The sequence below is a fragment of the Typopeltis vanoorti genome, chromosome 1, assembly GCF_054136105.1.
Source record: "Typopeltis vanoorti isolate ZY-2024b chromosome 1, IOZ_Tvanoo_1.0, whole genome shotgun sequence".
NCBI classification, from domain to species: domain Eukaryota; kingdom Metazoa; phylum Arthropoda; class Arachnida; order Uropygi; family Thelyphonidae; genus Typopeltis; species Typopeltis vanoorti.
The window spans coordinates 105,224,254-105,238,276 of NC_143549.1; the positions used below are offsets into that span (position 1 = coordinate 105,224,254).

General features: G+C 33.3%; 1 long non-coding RNA gene across 1 annotated transcript; it reads left to right on the top strand.

The window, feature by feature from the left end:
* The first annotated feature begins 283 nt into the window (after positions 1-283).
* LOC150110285 (uncharacterized) lies at positions 284-9,444 on the top strand. The gene is made up of 2 exons (XR_016548315.1): positions 284-347; positions 9,174-9,444. It is a non-coding gene; the product is annotated as an uncharacterized LOC150110285 (long non-coding RNA).
* Positions 9,445-14,023: the final 4,579 nt, after the last annotated feature.

A 14,023-nucleotide genomic window follows, 5' to 3' on the forward strand; every position in this document is an offset into this window, starting at 1 on the left:
AAGTAAAACATTAAAAAAAAAGTCTAAATGTAGTTTTTTTTAATTTGTTTTTGAAAATAAAAAAAGAAAACTGAGTAAAATAATAACTTTATAGGTTAAGGATCATTGTTCTTCACAATTTTTCTTTGTTGTCATTATTATTATTATTATTATACGAATACATTTAATACCTGTGCAGCATCATTGGATAGTTTACTAGTGACCTTGTATGACCTACTAACCTGCAGACGTCACCTTGACGTTTTTTCAAAGAACTCAGTCAAGGTATTTGAGGAAGAACAGCGCCATTCCCAGACCAGTGATAGAACTGCATTTCTTAACTTGTTGCTGCTCTTTCCGCCATGAAGGTAAGGTTTTCTGTTATTTCCTGTTTATATAAAGGCGTGTTTTTGTCGTAATTATTTATCGCATAGTGATTTCACATTATAAATGACACTATGGTTTTAATAGGGAAATTTTCGATACATGATATTACCAGTATGAATAAATTAGAATTATTTGGGACATCAGTTTTTTTTTTTTTTTTAAATAAAATGTTAATTTGAATACCATACTCACATGGCTACATATCAGTTTGCATTCTATTGAAAACGTTGCTTATATAAAGACCTACGTAATTATTAAATTTATTTCCACCACCGAAATGCAAAACTTAGCATATCACAAAGATATTTTGAGTATCATATTGGATAATATATTCTGGATAAATATACCTCTAGGTAAGATGATTTATGAATAGTAACAGGGTTTCATTTGCGTGAGAAGCGGTACTCTTACAACAATAAATTAGATTATTTTTTCTGCTTCACCGTTTCAACTCAAAGATCAACAACAAATAATTAGACATGGTCAGTACAAGTTGAATTAATATATTTAGCTAATTTATTAGTAAATAAATAAATAAATAATAACTATTATTATTATTATTATTATTATTATTATTATTATTACAGTAATAAAACTAATAAAGTTTTAATCATAAAGCAATGATGGAAAGATGAAATGTATATCGATATTAGTAGTAGGTGAGTTACTCAATAAAACGGCATTAGTAATCGATAACTGATATCTGATCAACATTACAGTTCATTTTCTGATGCATCATCGCCAGAACGATGTAAAACTTGGTTCAATAAACAAGCAATTTTAAATAGATTTTAATGGCGTTTTCAAGAAACAAACTGCAAATTTAAGACAAACTATACGATCGTAGCGCAACTGGAAGAACAATGGCATATTACGTTCATCGATTGGAAAAGACCAAACTTCGATTCTCATGATGAGAGAAATCTTTATAAGGGCTATATATTATATTTATTTCTTTCAGAAACTTGGATTTTTCATACTGCATACAGACAAATAGGCAGTAGGAACATACGTAGTTTACAGACAAAAAAGACCATTTGTGGTGGTGGATGGTAGATGGCATTGTGTATTGATTGCAGTAGTGTCGATGTAGTTTTAGCATGAAGTACAGGAGAGTTGAGTAATAATAATAATAATAATAATAATAATAATACCTGCTCTTGACAACACTAGTATTGTTCAGACAAAAGCAAGACTCTTTCCTCAGATAGCAAAGAAATGCCTGAAAGCAGCGATGGCAAAAATTAATTTTGAAACCTCTCCTTGATTTGTATAAAATGTATCCCATATTCAAGCTTCTAAACCTTTGGATACTTCGTCTTCTCTCTAACTCTTCATACAACATGGAGTTCTTTGAGGAAAATAGAAGCATTTGGCATTAAGAGGAAGCCTGCACAATTAGTTCACAGACATTATGGGGGAGGGGGAGAAATTACATCGCAAATAGATATTATGCACAATGCAAATGAACTGGGATTGACGATATTTTACACGCAGCAATTTTATTACCATGTTTATTTGGCATTTCTACAAAACGATCCATAGAAGTAAGTATTCAGATTTATCAAATGCAGATGACACACCACTCACGTTCGTTGCAACCTTACATCACTTACACTTTAACCTAATCACAGACTATTAGACGACAATAAATCTTAGCTGATTATCTTTAGAAATTTCCGGAGAATAAAAAATTTGTCGCTTATATGACTTACATGCACACCTAAGGCTATTCAAAACAAAACATACCCTTCAAGAAGGTACTAAATCTCATATAGACGTACACTACGGCTACAGTGCGGCTTTGACGTACAGTAGTCGAAGCGTAATGACACATTCATGAATTGAATTATATACAATGTGAGTGTGCCATCGTTTTATAGAAAATTCAGTAGAGCCTTCGTAGCTTAGTCGGTATAGACGAAGCTCTTTGGTCGGAAAGTCCTGGGTTCGCCCCGTCTATGACGTGAGGAATCTTTATCTGGTCTCTTTCGATGAAAAGTAAATTAGCAGGGTTTCATACGGAGGTAAGGGTTTTTTTCATCAGGAAACTTGGGGTTTTTCGTCCTCCAGGCGAACTGAACCCCTGAACATACTCGATTCTATAGTCATAAAAAATATCCATACTTAATCCCTCATTAGGAGGACTCACCCTGTCCCCCAAAGGGACGGGAGGGAAAGGACGGGGAACCCCATGCCAATATTATTATGGAAAATTCAGTGAGTTATCCTAAATTATAATCAAAAACTTCGCTTATTACTCTAAAACATTACCTGTAACGCCCGAAATACGAGGAAAAAAAAAACATAAGCAGGCTTAGTTTGCTGAGTTGATAGCGTACCCTCTCTGCAACATGCCACGGGTTCGAATCCTGCTGTTGACATAGTGTTGGTGAATGCCTTCAGGGGGTAGATTATTTTCATCACCTGATGTGAGACTACCACCGCCACCATCCTGCTTATTGGAGGCCTGAAATGGTTTGAAAAAGATTCAGATTTGGTCTCTAGTAGGATTTCGGTTGCTAATCTTTACATTGCCCATGATACTAATGCAAGATAAAAAAAAAAAAAACTTTAATGAGATGGATATATAAAGGACATTCTTACTACAGAGCTCCCGACTTGAATTATTTTCTTAAGGTTTTTTTTTTTTTTTTTTTATGAAATTAATCATTATAAGAGAAAGAAAAGCCGTTCCAGCCTCGGTAACTTTTGAAAATGGCTTTATTTTCCAATTAAGTAGTTTGTATTTGTTATGTTATGCAAAGCTAGTAGTCTCGCTTTTTTATTTTTATTTTTTGAAATATGTTTACTTTTTATATTTAAAAAAAAAAAATTATATAATACGATACGCTTAGATATTAAGTGGTGTAGTGATTTTCGTCGAAATGCCCACAAATTTCCCAAAGCACTCCATGTTATCGTGCCACATTAATTTGATATTTCATGTTGTCGTTTCGGTAGCAAAAAAAAAAAAAAAAAGTTATGCAATTTCGGTAAGTTTTTTTACAACGGAAATGATTTGCATTACAAAATTACGTTTTGAAGAGAAAGATTTTTTCCCCCAACACACACACACAGTTTAGTAATAAGTTGAAACTGAATAAATGAAAAAAAACAAAAAAAAAAAAACTAGTAGCGTTCATAAATTCTGAATAAGAATTTCCATGTTAAATAATGTTGAAATCGTTCTTGCACAAGACAACACAGAAGTAAAGGGAAAAAAAAAAGAAAAACTCCAATGTCTCACCTTCCTTAATGAAATGCTCGTCTGCAAAGGATTATGATAAATATCGTGCTGTAAAGTAAATATAAATCCGAGTTCGTGATTCGTTACGTCATTTAACGCTAGAAAAATAACATTGTTGACTGCACATAATCACAGTGATTATTATATCGGTAGTTTTTAAATAATTGCGGAAGATAATGTCAAATGCTTTTGAAATACTCTAATTATTGTAATTTAGATACTCTGTTATTGTAAATTGAAAGGTTGGCTGTATTCTTGTTATTAAAATCTAATCGTGGGATTTTAAGGAAGTCCCTTGAAGAAATAATAAAGAAAGAAAAGAAAAGAGGAAGATTCATATCATAGACAATTTTTCGATTTATTTTATTTTATTTTATTTTTATTTTTTTTCTGAGTAAAGTCTATCAAAAGATTTCAAAAGGAATGGTTTTAAAATGCTCTCTTCAAAGTAAAGTTAGGGGTACCTTGAAGATGGAATGCCTCACGATCTGATGGTTCAAACGATTGACAGTATGAGGAACTAGAGAAGTAACTCCACATAGCTTGATTATTGTAGATTTATAGACTTATCGGTACATTGCTGTACAGGACTAGATGGATATGCTAGTTCCTCGGTATCGGTAGCTGTAACCGAATCCTGCATATTCTTTAGACGAATGCTTTGAGCGTATAAAAGTGTTTTTATAACTTTAAGCTTAATGCAATAGACGATAGGAGAATCGACGTATTGTTTATCTGACTAGAGATACTTACTGCCAATATGAGCATTCAGATGACCTTTATTGCATTGTCAATACCATCAACGAATGCTTGATGACACCTCATTGAGACATCCAACTGACGATCGAGAGAAGTAGGCGGGTTCTTTGACATTTAATTTTTTTTCGATAGCGGCGAAAAATATTTGCCATAAAAAACAAGTTAATTTTTAGTGGGATGGATATAATTTTAATGATAATACAAAAGAAACCTGAAACAATTTCTCAAATGAATAGGCATATAACATTACTATCTTTGAAGGATTAATTGAAGATTAAGTTTCGTTGGTATTAACACCAACAGTGTTGTGAGTTATTCAATGCAAATGGTTCCCATCATCTTCTTGAGATATGTTCATTTATTTCAGTCAAGCCTTATCAATGAATATCTAATATCATGGCTAGCAATTAAAATAAAATCAAATAAATGTGTACAAGGCCAGTTTTATTTGTGAGGAGAAAACCGGAGCACTCGGTGGAAAATTAACTCTGCATTCACAATCTGAGACCGACTGACTTAATGGAAGAGATGAACAAAGAACCCGCTGGTGAAAACCATACACTAAATAATCTCCACTACGTCCAAACCGATTCGCGTACTACGAAATGCACCACCTGCATAGGTTTATTAAGTACTGTACCTTAGTTTATTTTTTTTATTTTTTTTTTTCCATACATATTTATACAAAGATGCATACCAATACCTACATGTTCAGGAATGACAATTTAGATGATAATTACAGATATATTTTATATAAGCTGTCAAAACAACAATAGTGAAATGACAAAAAAAAGTATCCTTTGACAGTTTGTAAAATTCTTTAAGTAACAAAATCATTTAGTTTAGTTATTTGCTTCAGACACCCACACAAATTTTCTACAGCGCACAAGGTTGTCGTAGTACATTAATTCCATATGTCATGCAGTCATATGAGTAAAAAGAGTTACCGCAGTCTCTGTAATTGCATTCTGACAGAAGTGATTTGTCCTTAGCCTGAATTGCGTTTAGATGCTAATTTTTCCTTCGGCAGGTGAACTCAATATATGGGGTTACTTGTACCAAGTTAGTGCAATAGATTATTTTTTGTATTTTATTCTACACGCCCATAATAAAATCGTTCTCATACATCAAGTTTACCATTTAATAAAATCATTATTACACGTGTGTGTGCGTGTGTGCGCGCGTGTGTGCGTGTGTGTGCGCGTGTGTGTGTGTGTGTGTGTGTGCGTGCGTGTGCGTGTGTGTGTGGCGATCTTCGGAAATGAAGTTATTCCATTCCACATCTAATTATTAATCATCATGTTAAAAAGCTACACAATGCTGTAGGATGTAGTAAAAAATGGTCTGTCTGATCTTTTATCAGTAATAGAGAAAAATAATTTTGGAACAGAATAATCCACTGCAGTGGTGATAGGAAACATTCTTCCACCCATCTCTCTCTCTCTCTCTCTCTCTCTCTCTCTCTCTCTCTCTCTCTCTCTCTTTCTCTCTTTCTCATAAAATAAAAACCCAAGTTTACAGGGAGCTTATATGAGAGAAATAATTAACATCAAAAATCCAAACACGCAAGTACACACCAAAATTAAAAACGAAAAATTATTGGAAGCAGCCTGCTACAAACAAGCAAACAAACACGGTTCATTTCTTATTTTTATGTAATTTTATCAGACTAAAGACTGCTCTGCAGGGAAATCTCTGGTATTTATGATGTCCAATACGAGCCTCTGCAGCCCAGTTAGTACAGACGAAGCCCTTTGGTTTGAAATATCTGGGTTCGATTCCCGTCACATGATGTGAGGTATTTGATCTCTTTCGAGTAAAAGTGAGTTAGCCGATCTCATACGGTAGCAAAAAGTTTTTTTTTTCACCCGGAAACTCTACTTTTTCGTCCCTCAGAACAGGCAAACGGGCCCATGAACATACGCACACGGATCTACGGTCCTAAGATGACATATGACGCTTCATCCTGATTTCTCTCGCCAAATCCATGTGAGATTGGCTAACTCTATTACTGAAAAGCCAAAGCAAGACTGAATTCCTCAGATTTTCCTATCAAAGGCATTGCCTCCACTAAGTATGTGCTTTGTATATATCAAAGAGATTTACACCTACAGAAATATCAAAAAGTTGGACACTGCTGATTCCTAAATGGCGATTTACAATTTTCTTTTCATATATAAGCGGATAATAGATGTTACAATTAGGTAGGAGTTGCTGTTTAGCTAATGAATGTCTCCGGTTTTTTAATTGAAATTTTTACACTTTTATTTAAAAAATAGATTTAACAACTACATTTTTAAAATAAGGTTACTATCCTATTCTTTTCCCTCAGCCATACAGCTGGTGGGGGTAGCTATATGCTACCATACTAGGGAAATAATTATGAGCAAGTGGTCTCTCATTGCCTTCCTTGCCGTAGTATATTTTATGACTGAAGCCGTGTATGTGTGTTCACGGGGCCGGTTTGCATATTTTGAGATGAAAAACCAGAGAGAAAACCCTCCAACTCCGTATGAGACCGGTTAACTCACCTTTAGTCGAAAGAGACCAGATAAATTACCGACCTGATTGGCCGAGCGGTTAGCATATCCGCTCTCCAGCCAAAAGGCTGCGGGCTCGAATCCTGCCGAGGGCATGGATGTTTGTGATTGATTGTGAAAATACTGTAGTGGTGGTGGGCAGTAGATGGCGTTGGTGTAGATGATGCAGTTCGCTGTAGTTGGTGGATTCAGAGAGTTGTAGAGTAGGTGACCTCCCTCGATGAGTCTTTGGACTCCCTGAAGGTGTCACGTAATAATAATAATAATAATAATAAAGGCTCCTTACACTGATGGGAATCGAACCCAGGTCTTTCCGAACCAAACGTCTATACTCACTGAGCTACGGAGGCACCTAAAGTTACTATTATTACTATTATTTATTACTTGTAATACGTTTACTATAACTAAATGAAATATATAGACCTGATAAATGAAAAATAATAATAGCAAATATTTGTTTATAGCAATATAGTTATATAATTTTGGGTAAATCAGAAGCAGTCCTTGCCATACGATAGTCTGTTCAATCTTGTATCTGCTTTTACCATAGCTCATTGAAAAAAAAAAAAAAAGATAATACTGACAATTACTGATACATAATTTAAAATTGTTTTATTCTGACGTTAGAGATTGCTTATGAATATAAATGCTGGTTAAAGTTATTATGACTGTTTATTTATGATTATAAGCAACATAACCACTTGACTGGCTTCTTCTATTTGGAACACGCGTATGGCATGACTTCCTTTCAAGACAACTTATCATAGACAACAGAGCACTTATCAGCAATATAATTTGAATGGTTTAGAAACGAAGACAATTAGGAATACCAGTTCTGCAGGTTTCTTACCACATTCCGAACATTATAATGCAGAATATTTTCTTGTCTTCATGAACTGCAGTTAACGTACAACCTCCCAGTGATCTTATCGCCTGGTTATTATATAGTATATAATAATGTTATGACAGTGAATGTGAAGAACCTTTATCTGGTCTCTTTCGACTAAAGGTAAGTTAGTAGGTCTCATACGGAGGTAGAGAGGTTTTTTTTTTTTCCATTCGAAAACTCAGGTTTTTCGTTCCTCAGAACAGGACAAGCAAACCGGCTTTTGAACACACACACACACATACGGATCTACGGTCATAAAATACATACTCAATCCCTCATTAGGAGGGATCAGCCAGTCCTAAGGGATGGTGGAGGAACGGGGGGGGCATACGAATAAATAAGTAAATTATAGCGAATGATATTTACTTATACATTCGTTTATATTGATCCGCACACCGCGGGTTTTAGAATCTATAATGCACTGAGTTCCTTGTACAGAATATATATATATATATATATATATATATTATTTATTTAAAAAAATCTGAAACTACAAAAGAAAAGTTTCCAATAAAAATGAGGAATGAAAACCTATTTGAATTTAATGCTAAGCGCCATCTTGGTAAAATTTACCAGTTCTATAATTTAATAAATACTGGAAGAAAAATACGGCGTCTCATTCTCCTTAAAAGAGCAATAACCTTTACAGAAGTCTGGAAGGGAATTTAACGCAGCAGTCAAATATTGCACGGAAGTGTTCTTTTCGAGGAACTGTGAAAACCGTTTTGGGCCTTCGATATGCTTGCTCTTATTTCCTGGTGAGCTAATAAATATTCAGTTTCCTAAATATGCGGCTTCCTTTTTCGCCAGTTGATTTAATGGCGGAAAAAACTTTTCTCCACTTATGATTAAGTAATTATTCATGAAGACGTTATCAGTGGTATTTTAATTAAGATGAAATCTTTAAGCTGCCAGGAAAAAAAAAAGTTATTAAAGTTGGTAAAAAAACAGGAGAATCGTTAATGATAAAATTACTTTCCCAAATCACGGAATTCATATTATTAAAATATCAGCACTTAAAACAGAAGTATTCACAGAGAAAGAGTGGAAGAGCAAAAGAGAGAAAAAAAAATATAGTCAGTGAATGAAAAAAGATAAAGGCCGATAACACACACACACACACACACACACACACACACACACACACATTAACAGATATAATAATTCGATAAACTGAGGCCTGAAAAAAATTAATTTCTCAGTGAATTTCATACCGATCGATTCCAGTCATCTTTTCTGTGTACATTTACACAAACTGGAATAATAATAACAATAGAAGAATGCCCTGAACACTCTTTGAGATGGAACTCTACTGTATCGCCCATTCATCCTGATTCTATACTAATTTATTTATTATTTTTCTTTTTAGCCCATATGTATTGTCATGTTTGTCTTCCTATTGGTCACATCCGTTGCCATGGCACCACCTAATCTACAGGCTGAAGCTCGAAGCAATCTGGATGATGAACCTTCCGATGAACAATTATCTAATGAAGAATTTCAGCGCCACCTATATGCAGGAAGTCATCCCCGATTTCCCCAGCTTCCTTTATTGTACAGTGGATAAATGATGAACGTTTTGATGGCTGTAGAACTGTGCTGGCTGCAGAGTATACAACCAAAAAATGATTTCATTCTTCTGAGCCATTGACACGTTTCAAAACTCACCCCTGGTTGGGTGTAGTGTATTTATTGCATTATGAATATGTAATCGATTGAATTACTGTTAATAAAATAGTATCTCATTTAGTGTTTCGATGTTCGAGCAAATAAAATAATAATCATATGAAAATGTTGAATCTATTAGCTATCTATTCATCATCAACAACAGAAACCAGTTAACAAAAGCTACATTCAAAATCTTAACAAAACTTCCATACAAAAGGAGAAGTTTTTTTTTTTTTGCTTGAGCAGCGGTTAAACAAAAATCTATGAAATAAGTTTCATTGATTTAATTAAAGTGTTATATAATTTTGAAAAATATGAATTACTATTTATTTAATTCGAAATTTAATATATTTTATTTTTTTTTAAAATATTGAAATGTTAAAAAAACAGAATTAGATACTGTGTTATTAAAAAAAAGTAATAGACGCTACTGTAATGTTGACTATATTCAATCTACCAGGTGGCGTAATTTATTTATTGCATTATGAATATATAAGTGATTGAATTAATGTAAATAAAATAGATTTACACCACAACTGTTCGTTTTTCCATAAATTAAATAATACTCCTAGAAAAAGTTAAACACTGATTATTGGATTGACTTTTTTTTTGGATTGGTGTCAATGCAGTTTTCCTTATGATGAATCTGCTTTAAACTGGTTTATAAGAGCATAAAATGTAAGCTTTCCTATCCCGAATAATGTTTACTAATTAGTGCTGGAAAAGACTTATTATTAACGGGATTCATTTAAGATACGGAGACTCTAATTAAACTAGAATCCTTAAAATATCTCAAAATTCCGATATTAAAATTCTTCATCTTTTAATACTTAAGAAACTTTTTAAAGTAATTCTTGATATATATTTTTTAAAATTGTTTTAGTTGCATTTCCATGACATGTCTTTATTTGCGTAACGTACATCTATGGTCTGAATTTTTTTTTTTTTTAATGCACAACTGATTTCACCAGAAAGTAAACTGTATATTCCAGTAGATAGGTAGAATAAACAGTACATATCAAAGACTAAACATTCATATTGTTCATATGAATGCTTATATGCTGGTACAGATCCTAAAATAAGAAACATGACGGTTGATGCTAAAATTGCATTGACTGTTTACAGTAAGTGCTTTGCGCAGTGCCCATTTTAAGAACAAATACAGTTACATGGGATGAATTGCATCAAACGGATAAACCAAAATCGAAACAGCAATTAAATCACAGAGTTCGTGGTACTTATAATTTATACTCTTAATAAATTATTTAATTAAGCGATTTACTATAATTTAGTCATTTAATTTACAGATTAAAATTAAGATAGCATAATGCTTCGTGTCTGCGCGTGTAAATATCTTGATCAACAGACAATAGCCTTCAGATTCATTTGTAAGCACACATGGAAAGCGTTAGGTTATTGATCAACAACGGTTAGATGATAATAAAGCCTGTGCGAGAGCATTCGTAATATAAATCCTTGGGGAAATTCATTTCAGATTGATAGACAGAAATACAACGACCTGGTTGTCAGAATGAATCGCATATCTGTTCTCCAACCAACAGGTTGTGAGTTCGAATTCTTCTGTGGCATGGATGCTTTTCAATACCTTTTAGATGGTAGATGATTTTTATCATCTGGTGTGAGACAACCACCCGCTTATTTGAGATGTGAAGCGGCTAAAAAGTTCTATGTTTAGTAAGGTAAAGTTTCTGGATTAACCAACCCTTAAGAGCACCCATAATAATAATGTATTACATGGTTTTCAATCTTTTATGGGCTTTCATTTAAAAAATACTTTTGTGATTTGCTAGATTTATTTAAATAGCATTCTGTATTTATACTAAAAGATCGTTAAGAAATATATTTCCAGTATCAGAAGAAATATATTTCCAGTATTAGTTAGCACATGCATGTAAATTGTCGGTGTCCTATGTGCGAGTTTTACGAAATGACGAACCCAATTTGCTGCGAATGATATCGGCTAACTCACATTCAACTGATCACTACTTTTAATAATGAAATATGCTTATTTAGTGCGGGATATCAAATCTAATATTTACATCTTTAGATCAATATATCTACAGGCTATTTTCCGTCATACCATAAACAAACTTATACAACTTTACAATGTCATAGTTGCCTTATTCGCTAACATATTCAAATTCTTTAGAATATGAACTTCTGTGGCTCAGTCGGTATAGATATAGACAGCGCCATCTGGTTAAGATGATTAATCTGATCTCATTCGGAAGTGCAAAGTTTTTTTTTTTTTTCTCTTCCGGAAACTCGTGTTTTACATCCCTCAAGATAGGTAAACCGAAAAGACGAACCCACACAATCCGCCTCATAGTCTTAGCTACTTTGTAAGTAATTCCAAATAACGATATTTTGTAATAATAACGAAGATGAGCATATTAAAGCTAATCAGTTAATTTAGCACCTTAAACTATGATACGATTATTATTATCATTATTACGTGACGCTTCCTAGGAGTCCAAGAACCCATCGCGAGAGGGTACTCTTCTACTTCACTACACACAGCTCACCGTCTCCACTGTTTCATTCTCCAACTACACACAAAGCCATCTACCGCCCACAACAGTAGTATTTTTTATTTGAAAATTGCGTGTGTTCTCATGGCCGATTCGACTCTATGCGGGATGCAAAACCCTAGTTTCCGGAGGGAAAAACCTTGGTTCCTCACTATCAGATCAGCTAACTCACGTTCAATTGAAAAAGCACGTAATAATAATATTCAAAGTCTAATTATGGTTTCCATTCAGCTCGATAAATATGCAGTCCGGTATTAAATCCACATTGGAGATCGTCCGTACACATGCCGAAGAATAACATCCACTAAATCAACATCTCTCTCTCTCTCTCTCTCTCTCTCTCTCTCTATTCAAGATTCACCGGAAATCTGAACAAAGATTTCTGAAAAATTAATAACTTCGAAAATTCCATATTTAAAAGAACATCTTTTATCCTCAGAAACAATGACAGATGTCTTATCATTGAATACCCGGTCTTTCAGCCTTTAAGAACGCATTCACTGCAGATCGTAACAAAAGGTAAAGTTGTAGAAGAATCAATGATGCAAGACAGAATTAGAATTCTCATTATGCGATGAAAAATAGTGCTAAGTCCACGTCACAGCCAAAATTATTTATTTTGGATAAACTAGCATTTATCCAAAATAAATAATAATTAAAATTAAATCAGAAACTTAAAAGAAAAAATTTTGAGTTTTTAGTTTTGTATACGGTTATCGAATTTCTATTTCGCAATGCATGATGGTATCGTGACATCATTGTTTACTGTTGAATCAATTGTAACATCGTGTAACATTGCTTTAATCTTGTGTGCTGTAGATTTTTTTTCTTCTAATTTTACCATCAAAAGAATCCATCTGAAATGACAATTTGCCATCGAAAATTATCAAATTTTATAAGATACCACGAAGTCAGGAAAAAAAAAATTAAAAGTATTATTATTATCATTTGAATAAATCTGAACAAAGATTTCTGAAAAATCCATAACTTAAGGAATTCCATAAAAAGAACATCGTTTATCCTCAGAAATAATCTTGCATTCTGAAAAAAAAAAAAAAAAAAAAAAAACTGGATTAACAAAGAAAATAAGTCTCTTTTTCCGTACACATTAAGCTTAATGAGGAATAGTTTTCAATAGGCTCTTCGAACTGTATACATTTCGACTGCCGATAATTCCTTTGCTTCCGTGACAAACATGCTCTGTGACGAGGTACGGTATTGAACTAATTTGATGAAGTTATTTTACTTTTATAAAATCTGAGGTAAAGAAACAAAAATTGTAGCACGCATATGAAACGATCACTCGGCTTTTGGTTTATGGTTTTTATACACAGAATTTTGTTTTCCCTAATTTTTCTAATGGTTCAATTACACCAGATCAAAACCAAATTTCATTAAATTACACCCATATAATACAGATTTTTTATGTTATATTTTTTATGGAGAACACATCCACGAGAGATTAGTCAATCAAAGTAGTAGTATCGTGGATGGGGGACAGGGAACTTGCTCACACTTAACTTGAAAAGCTGTGGATTGTATTCCTTGGGAGACACATGAGATGCCAAACTTCCACAGGGTATCAGTGGAAAGGATTAAAGAAAAGGAGGACAAAATTGACATCCTCTTATATATTAATATTAATATATAAGAGGATGGAGATGGGAGTATTAACATAAGTTCTTATCGTTTTGTCAATAAAATAATCAGATTGAAATTAAGTTTGAATCAAGGATATCGAATCGTTATCATTTACTCAGAATCATCTTCCAAGAGCCGAGCTGTTGAAGGGTTTAATTCTAACACGTTTTGTTTCTTTATGCTTCTATAAATATTACGATTGAAACAAACTTTTGACACATTTTAGTAAAGGAATTCCAAATTTGACGAAAATCCAAACAGCCAGATATCTAGAATAGCTTTATTACAAAGGGATAATTTTTCCCTCGGTGTTGTTAAGAAAAAGGAAAAAGAAATAATAATAATTTTTATTTATTTA